The following is a 13,645-nucleotide window of genomic DNA, read 5'->3' as shown; positions in this document are numbered from 1 at the left end:
AATTAAATCCTGAGTCTTGAATCTGCTGGGAGAGACAAGTTGGTGAAGTGGACCTAAATCACACCAGGTGTCAAACCAGAAATTGGTTGAATTGCAGTCTCTAATTTATACCTTAACAAGAGGCTTGATGCATTCTCCGAGCCTAAGAAGCTTCCTCCAGCTCCAAGAGCACTGACCAGGTACTTTGACTTCCCAAATGCTTCTTCCTTTTAGCAAATATGTGTTGATCCAATGCACCCATAACATATCATTAGAATTGATAATTCTCCAAAATTGTTTCATGATTGTAACCTCATTCCATGTAGAGAGATTAGGAAGACCTAAACCTCCAACTCTTTTTAGAAGACAGCACTTCTCCCAAGCTATTTTAGCTCCTGTAGTCTTGAGGGCAGGGCCAGACCAGAGAAAAGCTCCAAATATACACTCTATTTCATGTATAATGCTTGCTGGTAAAATGAACTTAGAACTCCAATACATTTGTGTAGAGAAAATGATGGCTCTAATGAGTTGTAACCTGCCTGCAAATGAGAGGAATTTGCTAGTCCAGTGCCCAATTCTAGAAGTAATCCTATCAACAAGAGCTTTGCAATCATTTGCCTTCAACATAGAAGAAACCAAAGGCACCCCAAGATATTTGTAATACCCCTAATTTTAAAAAATCATAAAATTGGATAAAATTAGAATTTCAATTATTTTTATTACATTTTTTTTATGTGACTAGTTATTTAAGTGTGTAATTGTTTTACTTTGTTAATTGATTTAATTGTAGTTATGTGTGTTTTGTTTGTTTAATGTTTAAATTGTTTTAAATTGAATATGTATTTATATATGTTTTTATTTGAATTAATGTTTAATTGTTTGTTTAATGTTTAAATTGTTTTAAATTGAATATGTATTTATATATGTTTTTATTTGGATTAATGTTAATTGAATTATTTGTAAATTTAAGTTTTATTGATTAATGGAAGTTGGGTTTGGATAGTAGTGATGGACCAACCGTTTGGGTCTCATGGATTATTCGGATAAGAGGGGGATGGGTACAGTATTACCCATGGAAGTATATACATGTATATTTGAGTATATCTGTATATAGGGTTAGTTTAATTGTTAGTATTTATTAATAATTAAACTGGTGTTATCAATCCTAATTTAATATGTATTATAATTTTAGGGTTTTGTTTTATTCTCACGAGTTTTTCCGGCTCCTTTCAGAATTTTAGAATTCTATTTAGGTTTTCCTTAAACCTCTATAAATATATCATTATATTTTCTTAGGGTTTTTGGAAAAATAAACACAAACCCTATTTTCAAACCCTATTCACGTACAGTGAAAATACAGAGAGTTGTAGAGTGCAAACAGAGAGAGGATTTGAGGAAAACAGAGTAACCTAGGTGAGGGTTTTGGTTGCGGTTTAGGGTTTGAACTTAGTGGAAGGGAAGGCTAAGCAGTAGAGGGTGGAGTTGACACTACTCGGACATCGTCGGAAAGCTTAGGAAACGGCGACATGGTTTTGAATCCAAAACTGTAAAGGCAAGTTCTATCTTCCTCTTTCCCTTTGGGCCGTGTTCTGTGCACCTAGATGATCTCTAGGGAATAACTAATCAATGATTGAAACCTACATGTTTATTATATGCTTGGGTGATAGTCTGTTTGTTTTAAAATCCAATATATTTACAGTTCGTGTATATTTGTTTCAGTATCCTGTACGTTAAGTATATTGATTCTGTTGTAAATTTAGTCTCTGTATTTGATTGCAACTTTTGTAAACACAGTATAGGAACACTACTGGGGTTATACAAAGCTTATAGGGATGCTATTATTCTATTTTAAATACGTGTTGCAATCCGTTCCGCTTCAATTTGCATATGATTCCAGTGTTCATACTAACAACATGTTAAGTTGGGTAGCAAACTTAAGCTTTGTAATTGATTTAAATTACTGTAATCAAACCTTGGAGATGTTAATAAAGTGATAATAAACCCTTAAGATCAGTTTAAGAAATAAACAGAAGGGTAGGGACTAACCAGAGAACGAGCAGATAGGTAAAAACGGAGCAGAGATGAACTGGAGGCTCTCAAGAGGGAGAGAGCCGGCTCTAGAAAGTCAAGAGCCGGCTCCCCTTCAGCAAGAGCCGGCTCCTAGGGAATTGGAGCCGGCTCCAATAGGGGAAGAGCTGGCTCTTCCATTCCAAGAGCCGGCTCTTCCATTCCAAGAGCCGGCTCCAATTTGTTTTACGTCCAGAAAGTGTTTTCTAGGGCTCTGTTTGGTGTTTTGAGCACTGTTTGAGCTTTTGAGTGATTCTAATGAACTGTAGGGACTTAACAGAGGATCTAAGTAGTTAATTCTAAGTGTTATTAAACTTATTGTTGCATAGTTTAAGTCTCTGAGACAAAGGATGTAGCAGTGTAAAAATATACAACGGTGTATGCTACTAACAGAGAAAGGAACTAAATGGCTTAATTAAATTTTAGAAATTTAATGAGACTTCACGGGGGGATTAAATAGTTAATTTTGGGTGTTATTAAGACCCTAAATTGATTTAAGGTTAATTCTAAATTAACGGATCAAACTGTATAACACTTATGTACAATTGTATACGGTTAGTGGATGGATGAAGTTTTAAATACTTAAGCTTATTTTTAGGCATTCCAGTGGGATTTAATATATTTATAAAATGGTTTTAAATATATTATAGGGTCATTGATGTGTTAGATGTGATCTATGCAGGCTCTGGATGTTAGTTGTTGATTTATTAAATCATCTCCTGCAACTATATGGTTAATTGTTTGGATTTAAATTGCTGAAACATTTAAAAATCTTCTGTAATTATTTGGATATTGGTTTTGGATTTTAAATTATTGTATTATTATTTATAGCCTGTAATTCACATGGTTTTGGATTTAAGTTATTGGAATACTAAATACTATTCTGCAACGATGTGGATGGTTGGTTTTGGACTATAAATTACGCGCTTATTATTTATGCCTTGTAATTTACCTGGATATGGAGGATTGTATGCACCGGTATGGGATGGTGGCATACTAGGTATGGTTTAGCTTAAAATGCTAATTCCTGCCTTATGGATTTTAAATTGGTGAACAGTTTTACATGTTCTATCTGTTATATGGATTTTGTGGATTGTATGCACCGGTATGGGACGGTGGCATACTGGGGACAGACTGATTCAGAATACTCAGTCCTACCTATTTTGGGAAGAAGGGCACGAATTATAAAAACATAATTCTCCTTATATTTAAGTCTGTGTAGTTGAATAAACTGAATGACTTATTGGATTCCTTATATAAGTCTGTGCAGCTGAATAAGCTGAACGATTTATTGGAGTTCCTATGGATGGATTTGAATGGACTTTAAATATATGGTTATGGTACCACGAGATGAGCTTGAGTCTCAGACTCGTTGGTTAGGACGCGTATATGCAGTGGATGCGTAGCTAGCTATAGTAGGTTGAGGTGTACCCTGTTAGGTCTAGGTACTCATGCCCACCTTTGGGTGCGTTTTCGCATGTTACCTTCTATTCAGGTTGAGACCCCTGTTGTAGATCAGTGAATGTCCCATAGTGTGGATATATATATGTATGGACTAGATAGATATTGTGAGGTATCTACGGTGTATCCGCGTATCGGGTCACTGTATGGATTGCAGTTAGATTAGAACTTGCTCGTGGGCCTGACCCACTCTTCTATTATTCTTTACAGGTGTTCGTTAGTTCCAGGCTGCAGAGCTTGATCGTGCTAAGCAGATACAGTTGTTCACTCCACCGATGACATAGGAGTATATTTTGTGTGTAGACTTGGGTTTTGTTTCCCGTCTTTTGAGTTAAGTGGGTTATTTTAAGGGTCCACTAGATGGATTCCCGAGTTGTATTGGAGAACGATATGTGTTCGTGGTGAATCAGTTGTATCTGAAATATCTTATTTATCAATGGAGTTATTTTTCTGAGGTTTTCAAATATTGGATTACTCTTTTAGTTTTCATTTCAGCAAATTTTATTTATCTCTTTTGATATAATTATTTTGTATTCGATTATTGCTAATTGGTTTGATATCCTCGGGTAATCAGGCATGGGCCTGGCCAACCCGCATCTAGAAATCCGGGGGTATCACAATATCTTACAGGAAGTACACCCTTATCAAATCCTAAAAGTGACAATATGGCAACTTCAAGCTGAGGATTAATTCCAGAGAAGAAAACTTGAGATTTGTTCTGATTAATGTGGAGACCTGATAGGTAAGAGAAAGTATCAATGGCATACTTGAGAGTTTGCAAGGAGTTAAGGCTGCCATATGAGAATAACATAAGGTCATCTGTAAAGATTAAGTGGGTTAGGGCAAGGACTTTACATCTCCAATGGAATTTGAATGGCCTTTCAGTTGTGGATTTAGTGACAATGAGGGAGAAAACCTGCATCACAATCACAAAGAGGAAAGTGGATAAAGGGTCCCCTTGCCTCAGCCCTTTGATTCCCTTAAAGTAGCCATTAAACTCTCCATTTACAGAGATGGTGAAGGAAGGGGTGGAAACACATGATTTGATCCAACTTATGAAAATATTAGGAAATCCAAACAGCTTAAGGGAATCAAACAGAAAATCCCAACACACAAAATCAAATGCCTTTTGAATGTCAATATTGAGAGCACATCTAGGAGAGGGAGAGAACCTGTGGTAACCATTGAGGCACTCTTGGGCTTAAAGTATATTGTCATCAATTTGTTTGCCTTGAATGAAAGCAGATTGAGCATTCCCAATAATGTGTGGCAATGTAGGCTTAGGTTTGAAGGCAAGGAGTTTAGAGATGCACTTGTAAATTATAGAACAACAGGAAATAGGTCTGTAATAGTTGAGGAAAGATGGGTTGGGTATCTTAGGAACCAGGGATATATAAGTTGAATTGATTTTTTTAAGTAACTTGCTTGTTAGAAAGAACTCTCTAATGGCTGAAGTAATATCAGAGCTAACAATAAGCCAAGCCTTTTTGAAGAAAAAGGCATTGTAACCATCAGGCCCAGGGGCCTTGTCACTGTTCAAGAAGAACATACATTATTGTATTTCTTCATCAGTTGGAATTGCATATAGAGATGGTAGGAAGTTGGGAGGCAGAGTGGGTTGAATAAAAGGAAAGAGTGATGCAATACCTGTATAAGGATGTGGATTCTTTCCAAGTGCTGATTGAAAGTGAGAAATAATCTCTTTTTTGATGTCCACTTCAATGTCTAGCAGCTCACCATTTGACTTAGTGATAGATGAGATTTTATTCCTGTTATGTCTTGAGGCAATAGACTTGAAGAAAAATGAGGAGTTAGAATCACCTTCTTTGATCCAGAGCACCCTTGATTTCTGTCTACAAGTAGCTTCCTCAGCTGAAAGTAGCCTTGTGTAGTTAGCAAGAAAATTCTTTTCTTGGTTCCTAAGAGCAATGTCATTTGGAGCTGCATCAAGGGCATATTAGCATTAGGATAGGAGGTCTTTAACAGTTTCGACTTCACCTTGTAAGGCACTGAGATTTCTTAAGAACCTTGATTTAAGAGGGAGTTTGAGCTTTTTAAGCTTAGATACCACTTGGAACATAGTGAACCCTTCATGATGTTCATTCCAAATTGATTGGACCAAAGGAAGGAATGAGTCATTAAAGGACCAACAGTTGAAGAATCTAAAGGGAACTCTTCTAACTGGCCTTGGATTGCCTAGGTTGATAATCATTGGGCTGTGTTCAGAAATTCTAGAGGGAAGGAAGTTGCAGAAGGATAAGGGAAATAATTGATTCCAGGCATCATTGATCAGAACTCTGTCCAATTTTTTAGAAATGTTAGCCACACCACTGCTTTTGTTGGACCAAGAATGAAAGATACCAGTGTATCTAAGGTCCTCAAAATTAGAATCATGCAAGCACTTCCTGAACTCAAGCATAGATTTGGATGTTTTGTTGGAACCCCCAAAATTCTCTGAAACTGAAGTAATAATGTTGAAGTCCCATCTAAGAATCCAAGGAGAGGATAAGATAGCGGGTGATTGCTTGGAAATATCTTCCCAAAGAAGCTCCCTCTCAGTAGACTCATTAGCATCATAAATAAGAGATAGATAGAATGAAGTTCTACAAGCTAATATGGTACCAAGGGAGTGGATTGCTTGTTTAGATCTCTGAAGTATTTGAAGGTGAACTTTGTTGGGATTCCAGAGAATCCAAATTCTTCCCAATGGAGAAAAATGATAGTTGTGAGTAATCTCCTAAGAATTAGCAATAATCTTATGGACCATATCCACATTACATGATTGAATCTTGGTCTCAATGATAGATACAATATCAAGCTTGTGGTCTTTGAGAAGTTGTTTCACTTCAGCTTGTTTTAAGGAACTGTTGAGACCCCTAATATTCCAAATGCCTAATGATACCATTTAATGGTGTTGAAAAACTTGCATGTTGGGAGAAGATTCCCTCTTAGTGGAGCTGTAACAAGAGATTTCTTAGAATGTTTCTTCCTTTTAACTTTGCTTCTCTTCTAAGCATCCAATTGATTGAAGTCTGCAAGAAGCTAGTTGTTGATTCAGTCTCAGATAGGGATGAACACTCTGGTTCTGCAGTGTGGATAATGTGGGATGAGATGGTACAATTGATTTTTTATGTGGTTTCAGTGGGATCCATTTTCTCTGGCTTGTAAGTACTTAAGTCCACTGCAAAGGATTCATTGGGCTTGAAATAGTGGGTAAAAACATTCTGACCATGGTGGAGTGGGGGAGTTGAAGACGAGTCAGGTGTAGAGGTCTGCATTGAATCAACTACATATGATTCCAAAGGCTTGAAATAATGAGTAATGACATTCTGTCCATGGTGAAGTGGCAGCTTTGAAGTGGAACTAGGTGAAGAAGTCTGCACTGAAAGGGGTAATGGCTGGTTGAGTGGTGATAAAGGTCTGTGGGGGGGAGATTGTACGGACCTGAGAGAGTTGTTTAAATGGTATGGTCTGCCATTCATGGGTTGGTTGAGTGAGCTTTTTTGGAAGGTGAGTTTTGTAGCAAGTTTTGCTTGTATGTCCAAAGATTTTGCAGGTATTGCAGCTTGGAGGGCAGTGGAGGTACTCCACATTAATGTCAGCAACCTTACCAGAGCTCATATGGAGTTTAATGATTGATGGAAAATCAGATGAGGCTTTAACATTTACACATAATTTGGCAAATCTTGTTTTGGTCTTCATCTCAGTGAATGAGTCAGCAAAGAGGGGGCGACCAATGTTACTTGCAATGTAGCTTAACCCTTGATCTGTCCAAAAATGACGTGGAACACCAAAAAGCTTGATCCAAATAGGAATAGAAGAGTGAGTAGATTTCTGAAATCCTGGCTTCCATTGACTAAAAATAAAGGTTTATTAGAAAAAAAAAAAAAAACCAGGGTCCCTCATCAAGAATTTGAGTACATTGTTGAATGGATGAGAAATGGAACTCAAACAGACCCTTTTAAGAACTTGTAATCTTTATAAGCCCTCTATCAGACCAAAGATTAGAGGCGATATCATTAACCATTCCAAATGGTAGACTTTTGTGAATAAAGTACCCCAGTAGGCTAGTTCTCATGGAAATCATCCTAGCGTTCTCAATTCCAGGGGGGGAATGATGATGTTCTTAGTAGAATCAGTTGGTGGAACAAAGTTTAAAGGTGTTCTTGTCTTTGAAGAAGTGACCACAGCTGCCCAAGTTATATGCGAAGGCTGGATAAGTATAGGTTAGTTGGATAAGATGGTAACATGATTGATGGAGGGGAGTTGTGGAGTGGTTAAATCTTGGTTCGGTATAGTTAGGTTAGTTTGGTTAGTTGGTTCATGGTTAATGACTGGTTGGATAGTGGTTGGAGATTCCATGTTAAGTTCAGGGTTTATAGGTCCAGGCACATGAGGTGGCAGTGACATTTTGGGAATAGTGACATGTGAGTGATCAGTAGATATGGAAAGATCTTTTTGAACAGGTGAAAGTATGTAAGTAGGATTACCTGAAGCAGCTGGTTGTTTATAGATCTGCAAGGAGTTCAAATTTGAATTTGAATTCAGCAGTGCATTGTCCTCGAGATGGTTGATGTGACAGCCTTGGTTGCTTATGGAGGCAATGGTGGTGGTGAAAAGATGGGGCGGATCCATGGTTTTAGGATAGTTGCTAAGTGGGGCTTCTTGTTGATCAGAGTTCTCCATTTCAGAGCAAGCAATGGAGTGGTTAGCATTGATGATTTGGTCACTGAGCTCATTGATTCTAGCTCTCAGTTTGGCTTGATTCTTAAGACCATTTCCAATGATATCTCTAAGCCATTCCACTTCTTCAAGAAGGTATATATACTTATAGTTACTCATGTACTTCATTAAGTCAGTATGCAACCTGAAGATCTCATCAATCAAAGCTTGAATGTTAGATGGATCAATGTCCACCATAATATTGTTGTGATCATCAACATATTTGAAGTGAGTGAAAACTGATTTCCCAAGAAAGGGTGAGAAGGTAACTTTTTTTTGTGGCTTTCTTCAAGATTGGTGGAGGAGGAACATTGGAGGGAGAATTGCTTAGTAGGGATGATTTTTTTAGGATGGACTTAGGAGGTAGAGGTTGTAGATGGGTGTGATGTGAAGAGGTTGATGGGTTATGTTTGGTGGGTGAACCATGAGGAAGTGCTGATTTCTTTGATGATTAGAAAGATTTGTGATGATAATTTTTGGTTAAGGAAGTACTGGATGGATAATGGTTAAGTTGAAAGCTAGAAGGAGTGCCATGGTTTGGTGGAAGGAAGGGAGGTTTGAGATGATTGGGTAGAGGATTCCGGTAGGATGGACGGTAGGTTTTGGGTGCTCTCATGTTTTTATCCACTCCTTCTTTTCCATTTTACACACTTGAACACTTGCGTATAATGTCAATTATTTCTATTACATATATATATACTTGTTGTTATATAATAAATGACAATATTTAACAAAATAAAACATTAATGGTAATAATTTTTTAGAGTAATGATAGGGGAACCGAAAAGGAATTCCCGAATTAACATCGAATTTGATGTGGTTGGCTATACTTATCATGTATTAAATAATTATTTTTTGGAAACTGTTTAAGTAGATGAGGTGGACAAAAACACGTCAGATTTGGGACTTATTCGGGAAAATCATTCGGTGACCCTATCATTTTTCATTTTTTTAATACTCTTTTTGTTCCACGATATCTAACTTTATGATAGACTCATTTTTATTATTTTTTTTAGGACTAATTTCATAAAAGTCAAATTTTGATTATAAACTCCTAACCTATTTTTAAAAACCCCTTACACTTTAAAAGGTGATCACATTGCCATAAATTTATACCCGACTTATTAACCGGACTGTGAAATGACAAATTTGACGTTACTATTTAATGTTAAATTTAAAACTAAAAATTATTTTTTGTAAAATTACAAAAATATCATTGTCTTCTTCATCTCCCCTCTCTCTCAAATTGTCACCCCTTTCTCTTTCTCTCTCTCTAAAAATAGACCCATCACCAGACCAAGTGATGGTCCTGTACCATCACAAATATCACGCTACACATCCACACATATATATTCTAACAAAGTAAATATATATATATGTGTGTGTGTGTGTGAATTAGAAGAGGGACTGATAGGCAAAGGAAAAGGAGAGTTCGATAGAGAGGAGGTGGGTGTGGTGCGATGGTAGTGGAGCTTGCTGTTGGGGTAGTAGGAGATGATTTTGCCACCGTAGATTGATGGTGGAGATGGAGGATGGTTTGAGGTTGTTCATAGAACGAGTGACCATAATGATTAATTTAGGTTTGGTGTTGCAATTGGTGAGAAATCAGGGTTAAGTCTTTGAAGATTGTTGGTGCGAACATGGCGACCAAGGTCACTGTGTAGTTTGTAGAGGCCATGAATGGCGGTGACGCCAATTACAGGGCGGTCGTCATCAACAAGTTCATTTCTTTCTCGATCGGACTAGAACCGGTCACGCCCGTTTCCAAAGAGGTCATGTTTCTCTTCCTCCTCCTCAACAACAACACAAATCCCTACAATCTGAGCCATTTGTTCAAGTGAAGGTCAATCATCACATGGTAGAGGATAAATGGGGTTTGATTTCTAGGGTTTATTGTCCCACTCTGATTCAGCACTTTCCTCTTCTGCCTCACAACCATCACTAGTTGGTCAAAAATGAATCCACCACCACCAACTCCTCCTCTGTTTTTATTGCACTATCAAAGAGTTTTAGTGGGGTGAAGAAGAAGAGGGTAGTTTTGTAATTTTAGAAAACTTATTTTTAGTTTTTAATTTTACATTAAATAATAGCAAGGTCAAATTTATCATTTCACAGTCCGGTTAAGGGGTCAGACACCGATATTGGGGCAATGTGATCTCTTTTAAAAGTGTAAGGGGTTTTTGAAATAGGTTAGAGTTGATGATCAAAATTTAAAAGTAGTGGAGGTTTTATAAATTAACCCCTTTTCTTATTATTTTAGTAGCGAATAAAATTATCAAATTTATTGTTAGTGGATCTACAATGATATGATGGTTTACTTTTTATAAGTTGAATGCAAGGAGGTTAAATTGATAATATAAAATTGATATGAAAATTAATACTTTAAATAGCATTTCATAATATTTTTGTCATCTCATGTCAAAATAAAAGGTTATTCAAGTATTTTAATACAAGGAAAATGTCCTTCAGCAAACATGTCAAATTTTAGGAGAAGTCAAAATAATAAATGTTAAATATTCTTCCTGTATATAATTTGTCCAAATCTTATAGGAGGTCAGTATAATTTATTCCAAAAAAAAAAAAAATATGGATGGAATTTTGGAGGGCATTTATGCATCAGCAGATAAAGGAAACAGTGGGTTGAGTTTGGGGTTGTTGGTGCCCTGGTGGTGATTTTTGTGGCGATGTTGGTTGGGGTTGCAAGATGGATCCCACATACTGGTCCCATGACCAACGTCCCGTCATTCGTATATATCTGCTTGTTGATGTTTTTCATCGAAAATAGAAAGATTGAGAAATTGTAAAAAGAGAAGAAAAAAAAAAATATATATATATAGATATTTTCGATATAAAACTTATCTTAGCTTATACATCCCTTGTTTGAAAAACTTTTTATTATATCTTGCCAAAGGAAATTTAATTTCCTGAACAACTTTTATGGTTGTGTTACATTGATAATCATGAAATCATCAACCAGAAAAAAACCTATTTCTAAAAACGCTATTCTTGTAAGTTTAATTTCTAAGAAATCATGGAGTTGTTTTTTCACATACAGACAAGGGTCCAATTCCATCGCATTGATTTTTCAATAGAAACCTAAATACTAAATTTATGGCGAATTTGCTTTTTCTGTTTGTGTTAACATGAATTTATCCTTAATTACAATAAATCAATAATTTAGGAGAATAATTTATAGCTTAGTTATGTGACCATATATATATATATATAATTTGTTAATTACAACGAATTATATATGGTCATTATAACAAATTTTGATTTTTTTTTTTTACGAGTACTTTCTAGGTTAACTTCACTACTTAATTTTATACTCCCTCTATCCCATATTAATTGTCAACTTCAAAAATTTTGATTTACAATTTTTGTGACTTAAAATTATCAAAATAGACCTCTAGTATTGGATATAGATAGCATATAAGTATATTAAAGGAATATGACTAAAAATAATATCAAATAATTCAAAAATAAAAGGTGGTAGTGAGTCAAAATTTTTCAAATTGACAACTATTATGGGACGGATGTAGTATAATTTAAAAAATGCTAACTTTTTCAATTTATTAGGTTTGACTGCTAACTTTTTAAAACTAGGGTAAAATATAGTCACACCCTTTGAGGTTTGGCAAAAGGACAATCAGATGAAACTTACCTCTTTTTTGGACAAAGACACCCTCTGAAGGTTCAAAAATGGACAAAGATACCCTTTTGTATAAGAAATTAACCAAATTACCCTTTGACCGTTTAGGAGACTTTTTAACTTTACAATTTAATAAATTGGATCAATCTACCCTCATGAACAATTTATGCATAAAAAAAAAAAAAAAAAAAACTTTATATGTTCACTCTTTTTTTTTTTTGTTATTTACTTTATAAATGTCCCAATTTCTTAAAAATGTAGATGTCTAAAATAATTTTTTGATCCCATACATATATTTCAAATAAATTATATTTTGTTATTACCTCTTTTCTTTTTCTTTTTTATTTTTAAATTAAGATACTTAATTCTTTCATCTAAAAAAAATTAAACCAATCTCTTTTCCTTAAAAATAAAAAATATGGTACCAATATAACTTTATGCATCTTAAATTATATATCAAATATTATGCATTTCCCAACATAAAAGGAAAAAATAATAATAATAATAATAAAACAAAGGGGAAAAAAATAATAAAACAAGGTGAAAAAAATAATAATAAAACAAAGGAAAAAAAAAAAAAAGGTATGCATAAAGTTATACCGGTATCTATTTTCTTTTATATTGAGAAATGCATAATATTTGATATATAATTTAAAATGCATAAAGTTATACTGGTACCATATTTTTTATTTCTAAAGAAAAGACTCTGGTTTAATTTTTTTAAATGAAAGAATTAAGCATCTTAATTTAAAAATAAAAAAGAAAAAGAAAAGAAGAAATAACAAAATATAATTTATTTGAAATATATGTACTGGATCAAAAAATCATTTTAGACGTCTACATTTTTAAGAAGTTATGACATTTATAAAGTAAATAAATAAAAAAAGAAAAAAAAAGTGAAAAATATAAAGTTTTTTTTATTTAATGTATAAATTGTTCATGAGGGTAGATTGGTCTAATTTATTAAATTGTAAAGTTAAAAAAGTCTCCTAAACTGTCAAAGGGTAATTTGGTTAATTTCTCATGTAAAGGGGTGTCTTTGTCCATTTTTGAATCTTCAAGGGGTGTTTTTGTCCAAAAAAACAGGTAAGTTTCATTCGAGTGTCTTTTGCCAAATCTCAGGGGGTGTGACTGTACTTTACTCTTAAAACTAATTACAAAACTATACTAAAATACTATTTACATTTTTTTATAATCCAAAATACCTTTCTAGAAGGTAACTATTGCTATCTATCTTTCTCATTCTAACGGGGACCCTTATTATTCAATCTCCTATCCAGAGAGTTTTATTGGGAGACTGGGACAAAAGAAGATTGCTATTTGTTGGACAGCGGCGTATGAAGCGCATTGAGTCAAAATTTCAAGAAAAGAATGTTAATTGTTATTCATGCTGTATGCAAACCGGACACAACTGCCGAAAATGTAAAAACCCACCTCCTAAATACTAAACAATTTGAAATAGGGATGTACTTGGAACTGTTATTTGCTTAATTAATTGTAATATCCATATGCATGATTAGGCTATACTAATCAAATTTTTTATAAACATATATAATTAACAGAAAGGTGGCCATGGGTATAAGAAAGGTGAATTTGCATTCAAGTTAATTTTACAAATAGAAGCTGAGTGTTAACTCTGCATGTTAATTGCGTATAATTAAATTCATATTGTATGGTATTTGTTTTAGAATGGTACGTAGAAAATAAACTCACTTTGATTTCATATTCACAAACAAACTATTGCAGTTCTGGAGAAATAGATGC

The sequence above is a fragment of the Cornus florida genome, unplaced genomic scaffold, assembly GCF_030987335.1.
Source record: "Cornus florida cultivar Cherokee Brave unplaced genomic scaffold, ASM3098733v1 CherokeeBrave_3.0.0_Hap2_Chr02, whole genome shotgun sequence".
Lineage (NCBI taxonomy): Eukaryota > Viridiplantae > Streptophyta > Magnoliopsida > Cornales > Cornaceae > Cornus > Cornus florida.
This window is presented reverse-complemented; position numbering follows the sequence as displayed.